Source organism: Ursus arctos, unplaced genomic scaffold (assembly GCF_023065955.2).
Source record: "Ursus arctos isolate Adak ecotype North America unplaced genomic scaffold, UrsArc2.0 scaffold_4, whole genome shotgun sequence".
Taxonomy (NCBI): domain Eukaryota; kingdom Metazoa; phylum Chordata; class Mammalia; order Carnivora; family Ursidae; genus Ursus; species Ursus arctos.
Window position 1 is genome coordinate 52,763,713 of NW_026623056.1, and position 17,440 is coordinate 52,781,152.

Consider the following 17,440-nt stretch of genomic DNA (forward strand, 5'->3'; position numbering starts at 1 on the left):
TAATTTCATTTTTACTTTTAATTCATAGATGTAAATTAGTGCTGAAACTATCCCATTCTCCTTTCTTTCTGTGGCATAAGCGAGACTGAATTTCTTAGGTGCTTTGCTATTAGGTAGGATCATGTGCTTAGTTATGAAATATATAATGAAAGTGGAAGTGACATTTTCCTAATTTTTCTTTTTCCTCACTGTAACTAGTGTGTTGGACTTTCACTGAAATTCTCAAGCTATGAGATCAAAACAAACTAATTTGCTAAGTCACCTTATAGAGGACAATTGACCTAGGGAGTTGTGTGGGCCAGTAAAAAGTTGTTGAAAATTCAAGAATCTAACTTTTGTTTGCTTTAGCCCATGATATTTTGAAATTGCTTCAATATACCCTAGCCTGCCTTTTACTAATATGTACGTCAATGCAATATACAGAATCACTAATAACTTTTCAGGAATTCACTTTTTCCTTATATTGAGACTTTTATGTGTGCAACCCAGTGAAGTTACTTATTGTTAACATATTCCTGTATTGATGATACAATAGTCTTGCTAAGAAATTTTTTTTAAATTCCTTTGGTGGTTCACTGAATTTTTATAGTTGAAATTTTTGAATATTTGGATTGATATCTATTTTAACATTTTATCTTATTTAAAGAGAATATGTTATGCTCACGTTATGTAGAAATTCAATCAAAAGATTTTCAATATATACGGTAAAACATTGTTCTAATTATTAAAAGCAATGATAATTATAATAGCTACCAGTTATTGGATGTGCTATATACCATATCTTATTAGTGCTTTACATATACTAGCTTATTTAACCCTACCCTGTGATGCAGGTACTTTTATCTCTATGATATACATGGAAAAACTGATGACCACATATATTCATTTACTAACTGTTATGTACTGAATGTTTTTGTCCCCCCAAAATTCAAATCTTGAAATCTAATCCCTGGCGTATTAGAGGTATTAGAGGTAGAGCCTTTGGAAGGTAATCATATCATGACAGCAGAGCTCTCATGAATGTGATCAGTGCCCTTATAATAAGAGGCCAGAGAACTAGCTTGCTCTCTTTCCACCATGTGAGGAAACAACCAGAAGTCAGCAGTCTGCAATCCAGAAGAAGGCCTTCACCAGAACCTAACTATGCTAGTACCCTGATCTCCCCTTCTAGCCTCTAGAACTGTGAGAAATATTTTTTTTCTTCTTTCTAAGCCACTCAGTCTGTATATTTTGTTATAGCACGTCAACTGAGATACTTATCCAAGGTCAACTATCAAACAGCAAAAGCAGAATTCACACACAGAAAAGATTCCAGAAACAGATTTATATGTTATGTTGAGTTTCTCAAAATGACTACAAAAAGTTTACGTAATTATTTAAAAAATAAATAAGTTGCTTCTTTAAAAAAAAATCAGTCGGTATGCTTTATGCGGCAAGATACAGAAAACAAGCCTCAGATTTATTGGTTTAGAAAACTTAAAAGTCCAGAGGCGCCTGGGTGGCTCAGTCGTTAAGCGTCTGCCTTTGGCTCAGGGCGTGATACCAGGTCCCTTGGATCGAGCCCCCCATTGGGCTCCCTGCTCTGCTGGGAGCCTGCTTCTTCCTCTCCCACTCCCCCTGCTTGTGTTCCCTCTCTCGCTGGCTGTCTCTATCTCTGTCAAATAAATAAATAAAATCTTAAAAAAAAAAAAAAAACAAACTTAAAAGTCCAGGGAAACCTCTGACCTCAGGTAAGACTAGATCCAGACTCAAGACATATGACCAGGGCTCAGTCCCTCCTTCTCAACTTCTTGGTTCTGTTTTCTCTGGGTTCATTCCATTTTCATGCAGGTTTATCCTGGGTTCACAAAAGAATACTCCAGGTCAAATCCTCTTTCCCATGTAGTGAGAGTCTATTGCAGTGACTTCCTAAAAAGAAGAAATTTTTTTTCTCCTATAAGCACCAGTAAAGATTTCCTTGGTTGCCTTAGTAGCATAATCTGCTGATAGGCTAAAACCACTCAAAAACCTCATTCTCTCCCCTTTCTGGAACTGAGGGTGGGGACAATCTTTCAAATCCGGTGGCTGAGTACGAAAAAGTGAGTTTGTCAATAGGAAATCCGAATATCAGTGGTGGGAGAGGAGAGAAACTATGTCAGGGAAGAACCAACAAGTGTCTACACCAGTAATTTTGCTTGTTTTCAAAAATTTTATTCTATTTTCAACGCTTATAAAAGCTAAATTAATGGATAATCACTTTTTAAAATGTCCTTTTAGACTCCTGGCTAGAGTTTCCATTTCAATTTTATATCCATTGTTTATCCAAAATGTCTTTTAAAACATGCAAAATCGGATTAATATTTCACAATGTAAAGTGCCAAAAAAACCCTCCTAAATACTTCAAAATAAACATCCATGTGCACATTTCTAGAATATCTGTCATTTTGGCATTCAGCACGTGGATGGTTTCCTTGTAACTTTCTTAAGAATCTTGATTTCCCAAATTATTCATACATATAAGACAAGCCAGCACAGCATACTAAAAATATATCTAGACAAGTCTAACAAAAATTAAGATAGGGGTATCAAAATGACTATGTATGTTCTCTCTCTTCTTAAGGGAACAAAGATTATGAAGATAGTCATAATATAAATACCAGTGTTTAGTATTATTCTTCCTTAAACATAGTGATAGGAGGGGTAAGAGAAGGGGGGGAAATCCTGCATTGATTGAACGCCTGTTGCTTTCCAGATTCTGTGATATGTAATGTGATATGCAAATTTATATATATATCTCATTATAACATCACACCACTTCTGGGGAAGTTGGTATGATTATTCCTGTTATAGAGTTGGAAAATGGTATCTCATTGAGTTACACAGTCTGCTAAAATGAACAAACTAAATAGCTGTAGATCAACACTTAAAAGCAAGTCTATAGAGAAACAAAGTTCTTTTACATTCCACCCAGTCATTCATTCACTCATCCATCTATTTAGTTCTTTTTTTGGTTGGTTAGTTATTTGGTCAGAATCTAAAACAAGTTAGGAAAAATCATTGCTGTACTCTCATTCTGTTGTAATATATGCTGGTTGAAAATTAATTTTTATGGGAATAGTACTTCTTATAAACAACAACTACAGATGCTGTGTTCAAGATTTATAGACACATTTGTTTGGCAAATATTAAAATAAGAACATAACCAGACTCTTGGGAGAAAATATGAAATGATATATACTAATTTAATGGCTCAGTTTCTGAAGTGAATACTATTCTATAACAGTCAGCTGTTGTAACAATATTGCTGCATGACAAGCCATTCCCAAACTCAGGAGATCTGAGTGCAAACCATTTAATTTTACACACATTAGTCTGTGAGTTGCTTGCAACTCATCTGATCTAGGCTTGAGTAGCTCAGCTCCAAGCTGTGAGTGGGTTCAAGTCTGTTCCGTGTGTATCTAATTCCACTGGGACCAATACTACCCAGGATATATACAAGATAGGTAAAAGGAAGCTTTTAATACTTCTTAAGGCATGGGATCATAAATCTTTGCTCATTAAGGAAAATCTGCCCATTGGTTGAAATTAAGCAAAGGCTTCACATGAAGTGGATACCTTACATGATGATGCTTGTGTTCCTCATATGTTACCTCAGACTGTTTGCATTGTTTCTAGTGTGATAACTAGTTAAATGTTTATAAAACCTTTAGAGAGGAGTGCTATCACTGCTGCTGGAAGAAAATGATCATTCAGTGAAAGGGCTGTGGCATTTGGCTAACATACTGGCAATAACCACCATAACGTGTTAGGGAATATGCCTTATAGATACTGGACCAGAGAGAAAAGAATATAGAGCTGGAAAAAAGACAGATTTTTAAAATTCTCCAATAACTCTGGCAAAAGAACATGTTGTCTATTTATATGCTGTTAGCTGTTGAAATGGGACAATTGGAAATTTAGATTGAAAAAAAAAAGAAGACTTCTGGTTAAATAGGTGGATTGCAGAACTGCCTTGGTAGTGTACTGAGGAAGAGCTCAAAAGGTTCAGAAAATTAAACTTGATAGAATTGATTTATATACAACACCAGAGACTATACCATTTGATTATATTCTCTAGGAAGTCCTAGAGAATATGGACCTGGGAATAATTGCATAAGGGCTATAAGGTCAGAAAGGCCTTGCCATTAGCTAGGAGTTCCTAAGGACAAGACAGATGAACAGTCATGAAGTATGTTGCTTGACTTAAGTAACCCAAAGTGATCGAGACAAACACAAGATTGATGTCAGACATCAAAATAGAAAATCACACTCTATTATTTTCCAGAACTGAGTTAGTTCTTAGACATAAAGCCCATTGATTAAAAGGGAAGCCATCACCATTGAAGTAGAAGGCTGAAATGCCATATAAGCTTATTCAGTAGTTACTCACCCAAAGCTTTGCCAAATGGGCCTAAATATATTCATAGGAAAAACTAGACATATATAAGGGAAAGAGGGATACCAATATCTTTTTAAGGTCTTTGGATACTGGATGTTCAGTTGACATTGACAACAGAGAACACAAAAGGCTATCATAGCCCCTTGTTAAAGTGAGGTTGTAAAAAGTCTAGATTATTAATGACAACCTGGCCCCAGTTCATATCATAGTGGGTCTTATAGGACACAGATCCATATTATAGTCACTTGCTGTGTTCCAGAGTACAAAATCAGGCTGGATATAATTATTGGCTAGCAGGCTACTTGAATTGGTTCTCTGTCTTGTAAAGTAAGAGCTATTACAGAAGGAAAGTCTGCGAAGAAGCATGTGACTCTGTTGCTACTGGACAAGATAGTAAATAAGGAACCATATTAGAACCTAGGTAGAAGCAGAAAAGTATATGACACACTCAAAAATTTAAGGCATGCAGGTGCTACTCTCAATTATTTAAAGAAGGCATCCCTCATAAAAATTTTAATTCACTGTTATAACTCCTGAGAAAACCATAGGGACCATGGTCACTGTTAATGGACTACCATAAATTGAACCAAGGTTAGTGTAATCAGTCTCTGTGAGGAGGTGGTATCTTTACTAGGACAGACCAACATAGCCTCTGGTACTTGATTTGTCCTGTTGATCTGGAAAATGTATTACTTTTGATACTGGTCAAGGAGGAGGATCTAAGGCAGTTTACATTTACATCGAACACATAGCTTTAAGACTATGCTAATCTCTTGCTCTTTAGTATGGTAGGCACAATATACATAGAAAGGATCTTGAATATCTTGATATTCTAGAGAATATCATGCAGGTCCACCGTTTAGATGACAGTATTTTAATTGGACCTATATAGCAGGCAATTGTACTTTTGGATAGTTATTATACTATAAGTATCTAATCACAGTTATTTCATATATACTAGCTCTTTCACAAATACGTCTACATGATTACTCTCAAACAGCCTTGCTCTCCTAATGAGCTACTATAAAATTATGAAAAAGTAAAATAGTCAAGGAGCACCTGGGTGGCACAGTTGGTTAAGCATACAACTCTTGGTTTCAGCTCAGGTCATGGTCTCAGTGTCATGAGATCAAGTCCTGTGTTGCGCTCCATGCTCAGGATGGATTCTGCTTAAGTTTCTCCTTCTCCCTCTGCCCCTCCCCAATCTCTCTCTCAAATAAATGAATCTTTTTCAAAAAACGTAAAATAGTCAATAGTATATAGTAAAAAAGGTGAAGGGGATTAGAGGTACAAACTTCCAGTTATAAAGTAAATAGGTCACAGAAATGAAGAGTACAGCATAGGGAATATAGTCAATACATTTATCATGGTGAGCATTTAGTAATGTTTAGAAAAGCTTAATTGTGGTTATGTTTTATAGAGAGGTCTCTGTTCTGGGATAAGTCAATTCCAATTAAAAATATACACACAGGGGTGCCTGGGTGGCGCAGTCGTTATGTGTCTGCCTTTGGCTCAGGGCGTGATCCTGGCGTTCTGCGATCGAGCCCCACATCAGGCTCCTCCGCTAGGAGCCTGCTTCTTCCTGTCCCACTCTCCCTGCTTGTGTTCCCTCTCTCGCTGGCTGTCTCTGTCAAATAAATAAATAAAATCTTTAAAAAAAATACATACATATATATGTTTAAGGCAAGTCTGTGCTCTCCTCTCTTCTTACTTAATGACCAACAGGTATTTTATTCTAGGAGTTAGATTGCCAAGCAATACACATACTCTAGAAGTTTTGACTGTGTTCTACTTCTGTACAATGTTGAGTTAACTTTACTCAGATAGATAATGTGGAAGCTTGTTTTAACACAGAGTAGAATTTTGGACATCATTTCTGATAAAACACCCTTCAAATTATTAATTTATGTTGATCTGAATTCACATTTAGTGTATAAAAACACATGCATTATTATTGTAGTTAAGCCATGTGTTATAAATTAATGGAAAATAATGGTATTTGGTGGTTGATTAGAAAATGGATTATTTGTCCAAATCATGCTTGTGTGAGTTATATTACATTCATAAAAACCAAAATTAACTTTTGAATAAAAATATACGGAATAACATATTGGAAAATTTTATAATTTTAAACATGCTATACTCTGGTATAGCTGTCTATCACTTCAGAATTGAGAACAGAAATGTCATTAGGTTTCTCAGATTGAAGAGGCAGAACCTTGGAGAACTCTCTCAGGATTTCAGCAAATATTGACCATTAGCAAATTCTCCCAACCTGAAAATTTCATTATGACTATTCAAGGCATTTTTATAAAGCTATATAGTTATTAGAGCAGCACTGTGAATAAAAATGTCCCAGGGAATAAAAGTCGCTCACTGATATAATTCCTTCTATGTTGCCTGTATCACTCAGAATTCCTGGTTGAGAACAATAGAAACCAATTCTGTTTGAACTCAGCAAAAAATGAATTTATTGAAGGGATATCAAATAGCTCAGGAATCAGTGGAAAAGCAAGAGAATTGGGCTCAGAAAATGACAAGAATCTCAGAATCTAGTTTGCACAAATAGCCAAGGAATAGTGTTTTGGATGCTTGGCTGGGTGGGCAGTCAATGTTGCCAAACTGTCAACTCCATGCTGGCCATACTTTTGCCATAGTCATCCTATTGAGTCATTCTTTGACTATCATTTTTGTATTATGAATTATTTCTTTAATATGTAAATTCCTGGGAGTTTTATCTGAAGGTCTAGTCATGTTCTGGCTGCCATAAAGTGGAAAGAAGGAGTATGTGGAGAAATAAATTATAGAAGTTTTGAATTTTTTCAAAACATCAGCTGAGATTGAGCGCAAGTGTCAAAGGTCCCTTGATTACAGATGTATCAGCAAAGAAGGTTTTGCCACAAGTAATTCAGATAGTTGACATTATGTTCTGAATGACACTACATTATGTACATCTAGAATTGTCTTCTTGATAATAAATACCATTTGTGTTGATGGCACACAGCAGCTGATTATCTTCATGAGGTCTGACTTTGTGACTAGATCACTCATCTGGATATTGAGACAAGATAAAGTGATAGTTTATATATATATAAAAGTATAAACCAATATAATTTTATAAGTGAGCATACCTGATTGACATAATTTACTATTTTATTATTTTTTCTATTTTTGTAGACCCTATTGATTTTTGTCTTAATAACTAATAGTACTATTGGGAGCTCATATTAATCTTATAAGTCAATTTTAAATCATAAGCAGGTATTAAGATAATTTTTAATAAAAGTATTGTAGTAATGATTTACATCTAGATTTATACTAATGAAATTCTTCATAAGGAGAGTGACACACATAAAAGTTACTTGGTCTATATAGAAATATAGTTCATATATTCTGTACCTAACTAACACAACTCTCCAATACAATGGGCCCGGATCAAACACACACAAGAAGAGTTCCATCAGCACAGATGAGGCAAAGCTGCTTGTTGGGCCCAAGGCTATCACATATGGTTGTACTGTTTATTAATAGCACAAAGGTACCTGGCTGAGAGAACTAGAGAAGGCTGACTTGTAGCTCACTGCTTCCAAAGCCATGTCCCTCTGGGGAACATTATTTGCTCCAAGGTGGGAAGTGTTGAAATTATTCCAGGGTGCTGTATGTACCAGTGGTGGACTGGAAACTTAGGCTCTTTCCCAAGGTGTGAATTAATTTCATGTGGGTTGTGGCTGGACAAACCACTGTGTCAGGATTCCTTCCCTCTTTGTATGGTGTTGACATTTGACAGAAAATCCACTGTAAAAATTTTGTCCTAAGTCACTCCTTTGACTTTAGCAAAAGAGTTCTTTTGATCCTTTCCAAATGAGACATTGATAGAATGATATTGATTTATGTAAACGAAAAGATTTGTGTGATCCTAGGAGAAGTATTTTTATTTGACTGATCGCCCCTGTTCCAGGACATGATTCCCTAAAAGCAAAGTAATAATTCCAAATGTGTCAAAAGAGAGAACTGTGATTTTTTTAGTGGAAAGGACCTTGTTTCAGCAGGAATAACTTTATATATCAGTGAATATATAGTCTCAATTTTTGTTGGCCTTTGCAGACTGGAAGTATAGCATTTTCCTTCTTTCAGCATTGCTGCATGGTCTTCTGAGATCTGGTATCTGGCTGCTGTAGTGGAATCAAGAAATGAATGGTTCTCTAATTGATAAGTTGAAATCCAAATCCATAGTCTCAGGTTTGGTGACTCCAGTATTTTCTTTGAAAATAGAAAGGCTGCCATCCAAAAGACTTTCAAAATGAGTTATATTTCCTCCTCCAAATATTTGCAAGCAAGGAGAGAAGCAGTGGTGAAAATCATCTGTCCCTCAACTTTCATGAAGAGGGAAAATATTGATATTACACACATTCTGGGGGATACATCAAGACTATGAGGAAAAAACACTTAAGAGACAATTATTTCCTGATTTTTATCTTCTGCAGAGACAGCTGACGAGGTTTATTTTGTTGTTTTTGTCACTTGTGAACCATTTTTTTCCTTAATAGGATGAAGAGCACTATGATACTGCCATGCAATGATGCTGTGGGGGGGGGGGGACGTAGTTTTAAGCATTTGGAATATTGGAATATGACTTACAGATCACTCCAACAAGAAACAAACTTGTTCTAAGAAAAACCTTTTTCTCTTGTGTTGGATTGTTGATTATGCTAATAAATGTTTTAATTTGAGCAGTAACAAGAGATAAAGAAGTAAATTTGCAATTTCAAATGCCTAACTCAGAGTGAAGCATACAAATCAATACAAATACATGTATTTTAGTGACACAACCTTCTAAAAGAGCAAATTGTAGGATAATATCTCTAATTGAAAATGAATATCTTAGCTCATGCTTTTGTCACATATTTCAATATTCTAGTGCACATTGAACTAACTTGGAGAATTCAAAGATTTTGACCTGTTAGAACTTACAATCTAAAACAGACTAAGATAGAAACAGACAGTCTTTCACACTGGCTATTTTTACTATATAATATTAGCATACTTATATGAAGGTGTAATCACTTGATGTATGCCTACTCATTTCTTTGGAAAAAATCTAGAAAAATCATTTTCCTCTATAATTTTTCCTTTATATTTTTTGCTATACAAGCCTATTTTATGTTTGGTTTTGTTTATTTTGAAATTTTTGATATTACAAGTTTTTTTTTTTTCAATTCTTGGTCTTTATTTAAAAGAAGGCAAAGAGAATCCCACTCCTCAAATAACCCCTGCAAAAGACATATTTGAAGGTCAGGCTATGAGAGGTAGAAACTCAGGTAGAAACTGGAAAAAGGCAGTCCCAGGGCAGGTGGGCACTCACCTGAGCATTTGAAAAACCCTCATGTGTGAAAGGAGGGAGAGCACTTTACAAATGACTACTGTGCCCAAACCCTTTAATGGGGTCCCCGAGCCACAGACACCTAGCTGGCAGGTGAACCTGTGAATGACTGAATCCCTGGCCCCTTAAAGAAGCATAACATTTTGGGGTTTCTCTATTTCCTGGGAAAAAAAATTGTGGTGATTATAGGTTCAGGAAAAGGAGCTGCCACATGGAAATGCAAATAGGGACTTGGGTGCTCTTCCTTGCATGGGGTTGTTGTGAGGAGAAAGGACGTAGGAGGGCAGGGAGACCTGTCCAGGTCCAGGCTCATCACTGTGGGTAGGAGCAGCTGTGAGTGCTGCAGCAGAAGGCCCGCAGAAAGAGGTAATATTACCCACCAGGCCAGTGGGACATTGAGCCTTCAACCTAATTGGAGGTGGGCCTGGGGTTAGAATGGGGCAGGCTCAATTTATTTTTGGTTTCTTCTTCTGTAGAACACCTTCAGATACCATTCAGGAACATCCCAGCTTTCTCAGATGGCACAGAACTACGAAGAGGCTAGATACATTTTCTAAGTCCCTCCAGGCAGATTTGTGGGCCTTAGCCCAATGGGGCTTGCCCCTCACTGTCTTCATGATGATCTCCTAGGCCAGACAGTAGTCCAGCTGTGATACTTCCTTGCCATAGGGTCTGCACATAATGATGTTCATGTAGCAGCTGTCCCTCTGGAAGCAGGAACTCAGCAAGATATCATCTCCCGGAGATGAAGTGCCTCTATGGGGTAGTGAGCCATCATTTGGGGCAGGTCTCCAGGATGGCTTTCAGTTCCAGCAGGGTCTCCTTGGTCTTCTATCTGGGGATGGCCCTGTCCTGGACATGCTGCTTGAAGCAGCACTCATGGGTGAAGATCTTGTGGCTGACGTTGCTACTCTCCTTCCTGATGAACAGGAGCTAGAAGAAGAAGCGGTTGATCAGGCTGACAAAGGCCCAGCAGAAGGAACTGATCCAGAGCAAGAACTTCAGTAAATAGAATCTGATGGCATAGTCCCAAAACCAGTTGGCTGAAGAGAAGGGGGGCTTTTTGGCGTGGTCCCAGTAGATGATGCTGATGTTCTCACTGTGTGAGAACCAAAGGAAGTGAAAGTATTCAGATTTCTTCAGGTGGCTGTCCAGGTTGTCAAGAACCTCTTTCAGGATTGAGGGGAGGGAGATCTCCTGCAAGTAGAACTGGGGCACACACTGCAGGGTGATGATGAGATTGACCAAGGCAGCCCAGGTGCACCTGCACTGCCTGGAACACCTCTGTGTTGCTAAACTTGGAGCACTCAAGAATGGTCCCACGGGTGTCAACAGGGTCAGTGCCATCATGTGAATAGATGTCGTGTTTGATCCCTGTGTTGTGCATTCCAAACCCAAAGATGCCCGCCCCTTGCAGTCACATCTGAAACAGCTCTCAGGTGGACGAGGCCAGGCTGTGCTTGCCCAGCTGTACGTGCAGGTCAGCCAGGAGGATGCCAGCCTCCACATTTCTTTAAGCAAAGATTACATATCTCCCCTCAGGAAAGGTCAAAAGTAAATGGTTAGCTCATAAAGAGCTGCCGATAGAAGATTCAGGACGTATTTTTTTGACATAACCTGAGATTCTTCACATTTCTCATTTTCTCCAACAAATTGATCCTTACCCTTTATTGGTCTTTTCTTTCTACCTCTCTGGTAATATATTATGTCCAATCTTGAAAGCAAATATCACAAATATGAACTATTACCAAGATTATTACTCTTGCATGCATCCCCGAGGAAGCTATTTAAATGCAGGGTCCTCGATTTTCATGCATCGTCTTTCTTACCTCCCCACATAATTATCAAACATACTGTTGCAAAAATGAAATTGGTTTAAACGAACATCAGGGCCAACAAGAGCGGAAAAGAAGAAGCAGGATATTGTGGCTGCAAAAGCGAAATGGGGTGGAGGGCTTCTGCTCTGTCTCTGTGTCAATGGAGATGAATGAATTATTTTCAAATAATAAATAATTATTTTTGTAGTGTCATCATGCTGTCTCCTTTTCCTTTTATGCAGACTTGAGCCATTGTCATTGCAACTAGCATTGCATTTGATAGGGAAAATAAGGAGAAGGAGTCACAAATATTTAGAAACTAGATTGAATAAACTGAAAATGCGGACCAGAGAATTCTTTACTTGACCTTCTGTCTCGCCTATCTCTGGGATTAAAGCTCAGTCATTTAAGACTCTTACTTGAGATCTGATGGAAAAAAAAAAAAAAAGGAAATACTGCACATAATCACATTTAATCAATTCCAAAAATTCACTCAGCTCCATTTGTTTCCCATAGAAAATAACCAAATGTTACTTTCAGAAGACCACATATTTTCAGAAGGAATTTTAAAAATTGCAGAAAATTCAGATTCAGTGCTTAAATGTTAAAATTCTGATTTCTATCTTCCAAAGGATGACGAAAAAACTCAATGAAGGTAACCATGGATACCACCAGGTTGGACTTATCTGTTTATATTTATATATATAAATTTATATATATTTTCTTATCATTGTATATATATATTCTATTATCAAATTATATATTCTCTTAATCATTGATGTGGCCATAACTTAGAGAAGTTTACAGCTAAAATGATTATTTGCAGGTATATGTATACATAAAAGGGCTTGTAAGCTGTTGTATGCTGGCTTCCCAACACAGTCTGCTCATAAGACAGATTTGGAAGAAAAAAAAAAAAAGATTTGAGTTCATTGCTTACTATAGTAAGGGAGAAAAACATCTCAACAGAACTGGGCAAATGTCCCATAAAGGGTAGGCAAGATTCTACTTTACTGAGTATTTACAGTTTGATTTAAGGTAGTATTTCAATGTGAAGAGTGAGGGAGATTGATTAGGATTGTGTAAGAATCAGGATATATCAGTCTAAGATTGGTAGTAACAGCAACGTAAGGCTTTTGGGGCTGAGGGTTCAAAGAATCTTAATGATATAAACGATTGATGGTTTATATTGAAGCATTTATGGGTCTTTCATGAAGTTCCTCTACTAAACAATAAGTATGTTTACCTGGATAAGAGTCTTATAGAATAGTAAAATTATGCTAGTGAAGGTAATGGACTAATCATGTTATTACAGAAAATATGCTTTGTGAGAGGGTAGGTACTTTCAGTCCTCAGTGTTCAAGCTATAATTGTCCCCATCATTTCTTTACAAATGTTTTGTTATTTTACTAATATGCCTGAATCATTCTTTTTGAAATTTGTATTTATTTACTCATTTATTTATTTGAAGTATAGTTGATATATTCTTATACATTGGCTTCAGAAATTACTAAATTGTTCTTATTGTTATAGTTGCAGCTGGCATCAATCCACATTTTATGTGGCCTGAAGTTTATGTAATGTTGCTTGCTGTCTTATTAGAAAAGAACACAAAATTCTGGAAAACAATTAGGTACATGGCTTTGAAAGCTGTCTTCACTGGTGATATTTAGATTTCATTGCTGTCAGGGTAAATCCATTTCTGAAGAGAGGTATATAACATAACAGAATTGTCTCCCTGGTTGCATCTTTATAAACGTAAAGAACTCCACCTAGGCAGAATGTATGTAGTATGTTTGAAAACACAGGACCTGTATTATTCTTCGGAGGAAATTAGCCCAAGGCATTACAAAGATGTGGAAAAATTATAGTAAAGCTGGAGTTCAGGAGCAAGTTAGAATGTATTGGTCTCAGAGTCAGAATTGAAGGATGAAAACCGGTAGATAATCACAATGGTCACAGATCAGACCAGGCAGGCAATCAAGATAAGAAAATCTTAAGAAAGTCGAAGACAATAAATTTGTTGTTTGAGCAAGCCATGTGAGCTGCAGAGATTGGGGAAGAGGAATTAGAAATTCCTTCTAGGACAATCTCTTTGTGATCTTAATACACCATTATGAAGACCTTGATTCTAAGGTCAGGTCAAGCTCTGGTCTTGATATCTCCATTATGCTTCAAGCAAATAATAAAGCAATTCTATTTCCTTGGACTTCAATTGGTGTTTTCCAAATTTCAGTCTTTTTTCATATCATCTTTACAACTTTAACCACATGCAATTACTTCCTGTCAGGCTGTTTAGTTTTGACTAAATCAACTTTTTTAAACATAATTTTTTTAAAACTTTGTATCATTATTTTTAAAACATTATCACTTACTATAATAGAAGGTATCTATGCAAAATAAATTCAAAACAAACAAGATTTTAAAATTCCAGTCAAATATTGTTGCCTAACAAATGCTGTAATAGCAAAGCTTGCTTTCTCTTCCATAAAAGGAGATTAACAGATTAGCGGGGTGCCTGGGTGGCTCAGTCAGCTCAGGTCATGATTCCAGGGTTCTGGGATCAAGCCCTCCAACAGGCTTTCTGAGCAGCAGTGAGTCTGCTTCTCTCTGTGTCCCTTCCCCTGCTCATGTTCTCTCTCTCTCAAATTAAATAAATAAAATTTTTGAAAAAAGGAGATTAGCAAGTATAAGTGAGGTACAAAAGGCTTAATAACAGTACACTGACATTATCTTTGATTTAATCAGAAGATTGATAGATGCTTGGATAATTTTTGTCTACGTGTTTCAGTATTTAATGCACGTCAAACTTATGCACATGTCTCTCATTGCAAAAAACACTTCTGTATAGGATAACTGTCATTATCAAGCAATAATAACACAATAAAATTTTAATCTCTCCACAAAATGGTGTATTTTCCTTCATGTTTATATCCCATATGGCTATTGGAGGCATGGTAATTTTCCATGGGCTAATAAAATAAGTGTGTCAAATCATAGACAGTACTTGTGATTTTACCTTTCAAAGATGCACTTCTCTGAATATAGCATTGTCAGGTAGAGGGTAAGAAAAATCCAGTATTAGACCCCTACTCCTGCTGTTATATGAAACAATAGTCAACAAATACTTATTGTGCATCTATTAAATTGCAAATATTAGAAATATAGCAAAGAATAAAATGGAAAAAATGACTACCTTCTTTTTGACATTGGAAAACTTACATCCACTAAGTAAGTAGACTACAAGAAATTTGAATCAAATGAATAAAATACATTACAAAATATAATACATATAAATATATAGTCACATAAATATATACACAATAAAATACAAAAAATAAATATAAATAAAATAATGCCAACCCTGATATTATACAATATCATTACCATATACTGCAATTGTGAAGATCAATAACCACACCAGACAATTTTGTACAGTCCACAATATCCTGAACACTATCTTCTTTTAAACCCATATCTAATAATGTTATGTGCTGATTGACACGATTTGCAAAAAGTTTCTGCCTGTATGAAGCTAAGGATATTTACCAACTTCTACTGGAATTGCCTCTCTAGAAAGAATAAATATTTGAGTCTATACTTTAATACAATCAAAAGTAGATCTTAGAATCTTCAGCTTCCATCTCCCTGCCATCTTTTGAGATTCTCTGGAATCTAAACTCTTAAAAGTAGGAACTCTTTCTTATTTATATTTGTATTTCTTTTTTTTTTCTTTTAAGATTTTATTTATTTATGTGACAGAGAGACAGCCAGCGAGAGAGGGAACACAGCAGGGGAGTGGGAGAGGAAGAATCAGGCTCCCAGCAGAGGAGCCCGATGTGGGACTCGATCCCGGAACACCGGGATCACGCTCTGAGCCGAAGGCAGACGCTTAACGACTGCGCTACCCAGGCTCCCCATATATTTGTATTTTTAATAAATAGAAAATAAAGCTCTTGCCACATTGTAGGTCACCAATAATTATCTTTGAATGAAGGACTGAAGGAAGGAAGGGTAATGATCTATGTTACTTGAGTGAAGTGGAAATTTCACTATGGCCACATAGAACAAACTCTTTAGGCCTTATTTAACTACAAATACCCAAGAATGTGAGGGAACGAAATAATTTTCATAACTAAATGTCCACCACAGAGCCTCTGAATTCATGGAGGCATTGTCTTTGGAAATCAAATATTTCACTGCCCAAGGGCAGAGTGTTTCCAAAACTGTTGGTGATCAGAGTGTACTTTTATTTTATATGTTGTATTTTATAACATGCTTTTAATTTGAGGGAAAAGAAAGAAGGGTAAAGAGTCTGAATCGTAAGTCTTTAGAAGAGACGTGCTGTGGGAAAATACATGCTCTAGACATCTAACACTAGCTCAAGTCTTGTGGCTTAATATCCAAACTTTGGTCAGATGGTTCTCTTACATATCTCATGATTACATGGCTCAGCATGTTAACTGAAAATTCTTCACTCCAAATGAGTCATTTGGTTCTAAAATTTTGTCTGTTCCCATCTGACTATGACATTGAGATTTAACTCCTCACTTGATCTTAACTTGAAAATGATGCTCTGGTGTACTTGCTGATTCTTTCCTCTTATGTCCTACTTGCTTCTCTCCCAATTCCATATCCTCATGCCTGGCTTTGCTAATCTTCAACACTTTCATGTTATCACAGCCTGTGGATGCCCCTCACTCACAGTGAGGCAGTGTCTTCTAAAAGCTTCCAGTTGGAGACTGCAACGCAGGCAGAGGATTAGGCCCCCAGGGCTTTCATAGAGGTCTAATTACTTCTTGTGGCTGACCTTTATTAGTAAGTATCAATTAGCATGGTTTTTCCTTGATTCTAATCTCCTTGATGTTTTGCTGGAGTATAAAAGGATAATTTGAGGTTAACAGTTGGCTTCAGGATGGGTTTGCTTCCTAATCCCATCCTCAGAGACATCCTTTGTAGATTTGATTACTGACATTTACAACAATCTTTGAACTCTGGTAATGTCAGATAAAGGAACTTAACATTAGCTCCTGACTACTGAGAATAAGTTTTTTAGGGCTTTCTTTTCCTATAGATCATAACCACAGAGTTTTAGTATCTGCCACAAGACAAAATACGTTTTCTTGTTTTCATAGAAAAAAAAAATTTAAAGGATCCATGGTTTGGGGAAAGATGTCTTTTATCTCTCCTCCATTAAAACTTGTTTTATGCTAAGAACTTTCTTTCAGGCTTTGTAAATTCTCTATAAATTTTCAGAATATACATAATATTATATATATTTATATATAAAATACATTATATGTATTAATAAGTTATTTTATATATAAATATGTATATTAATAAGTTATTTTATATATAAATATGTATATATATTTTCATTTTTACGTTATTTGTTATTTTCCTCGTGGAAGGAGAATGAACTGGTAGAAGAAATGTACATAACTATGGTTGTATATAATGTGAACATATTATTCACACACAATTTGGCAAATTCCTTAGTATTTAGAACAGAGAGCCCATGTGACAGAGCATGAGGGCTCAGATAGGTAAGGAACAATTCTGAGTTGGAGGAACGGATGTGATCTCTATAGGACCAAAGTGCAATATGGTATGATGGGATTAGATATTATGCCAAATTATGCCAATAATTATGGATAATGACAATAATAAGGGACATGAGCTGGCAGACTCATAGGCCAACAGTTTTGTGGAGAGAAAGTAGAAGCACTGTTTGCTGATTATTGAGACACTGATGAACTCAAAGTTCCAGTTGAATGCTGGTCTCTATAAAGTAATTTTTTTCTATCTTGGGCTTAATCACTGATA

At 36.3% G+C, this 17,440-nt stretch overlaps 1 pseudogene; it reads right to left on the reverse strand.

Annotated features, from left to right (window-relative positions):
- The window catches only part of LOC113271220 (L-gulonolactone oxidase-like), a 61,378-nt pseudogene extending 45,091 nt beyond the window's left edge, over positions 1-16,287 (reverse strand).
- Positions 16,288-17,440: the final 1,153 nt, after the last annotated feature.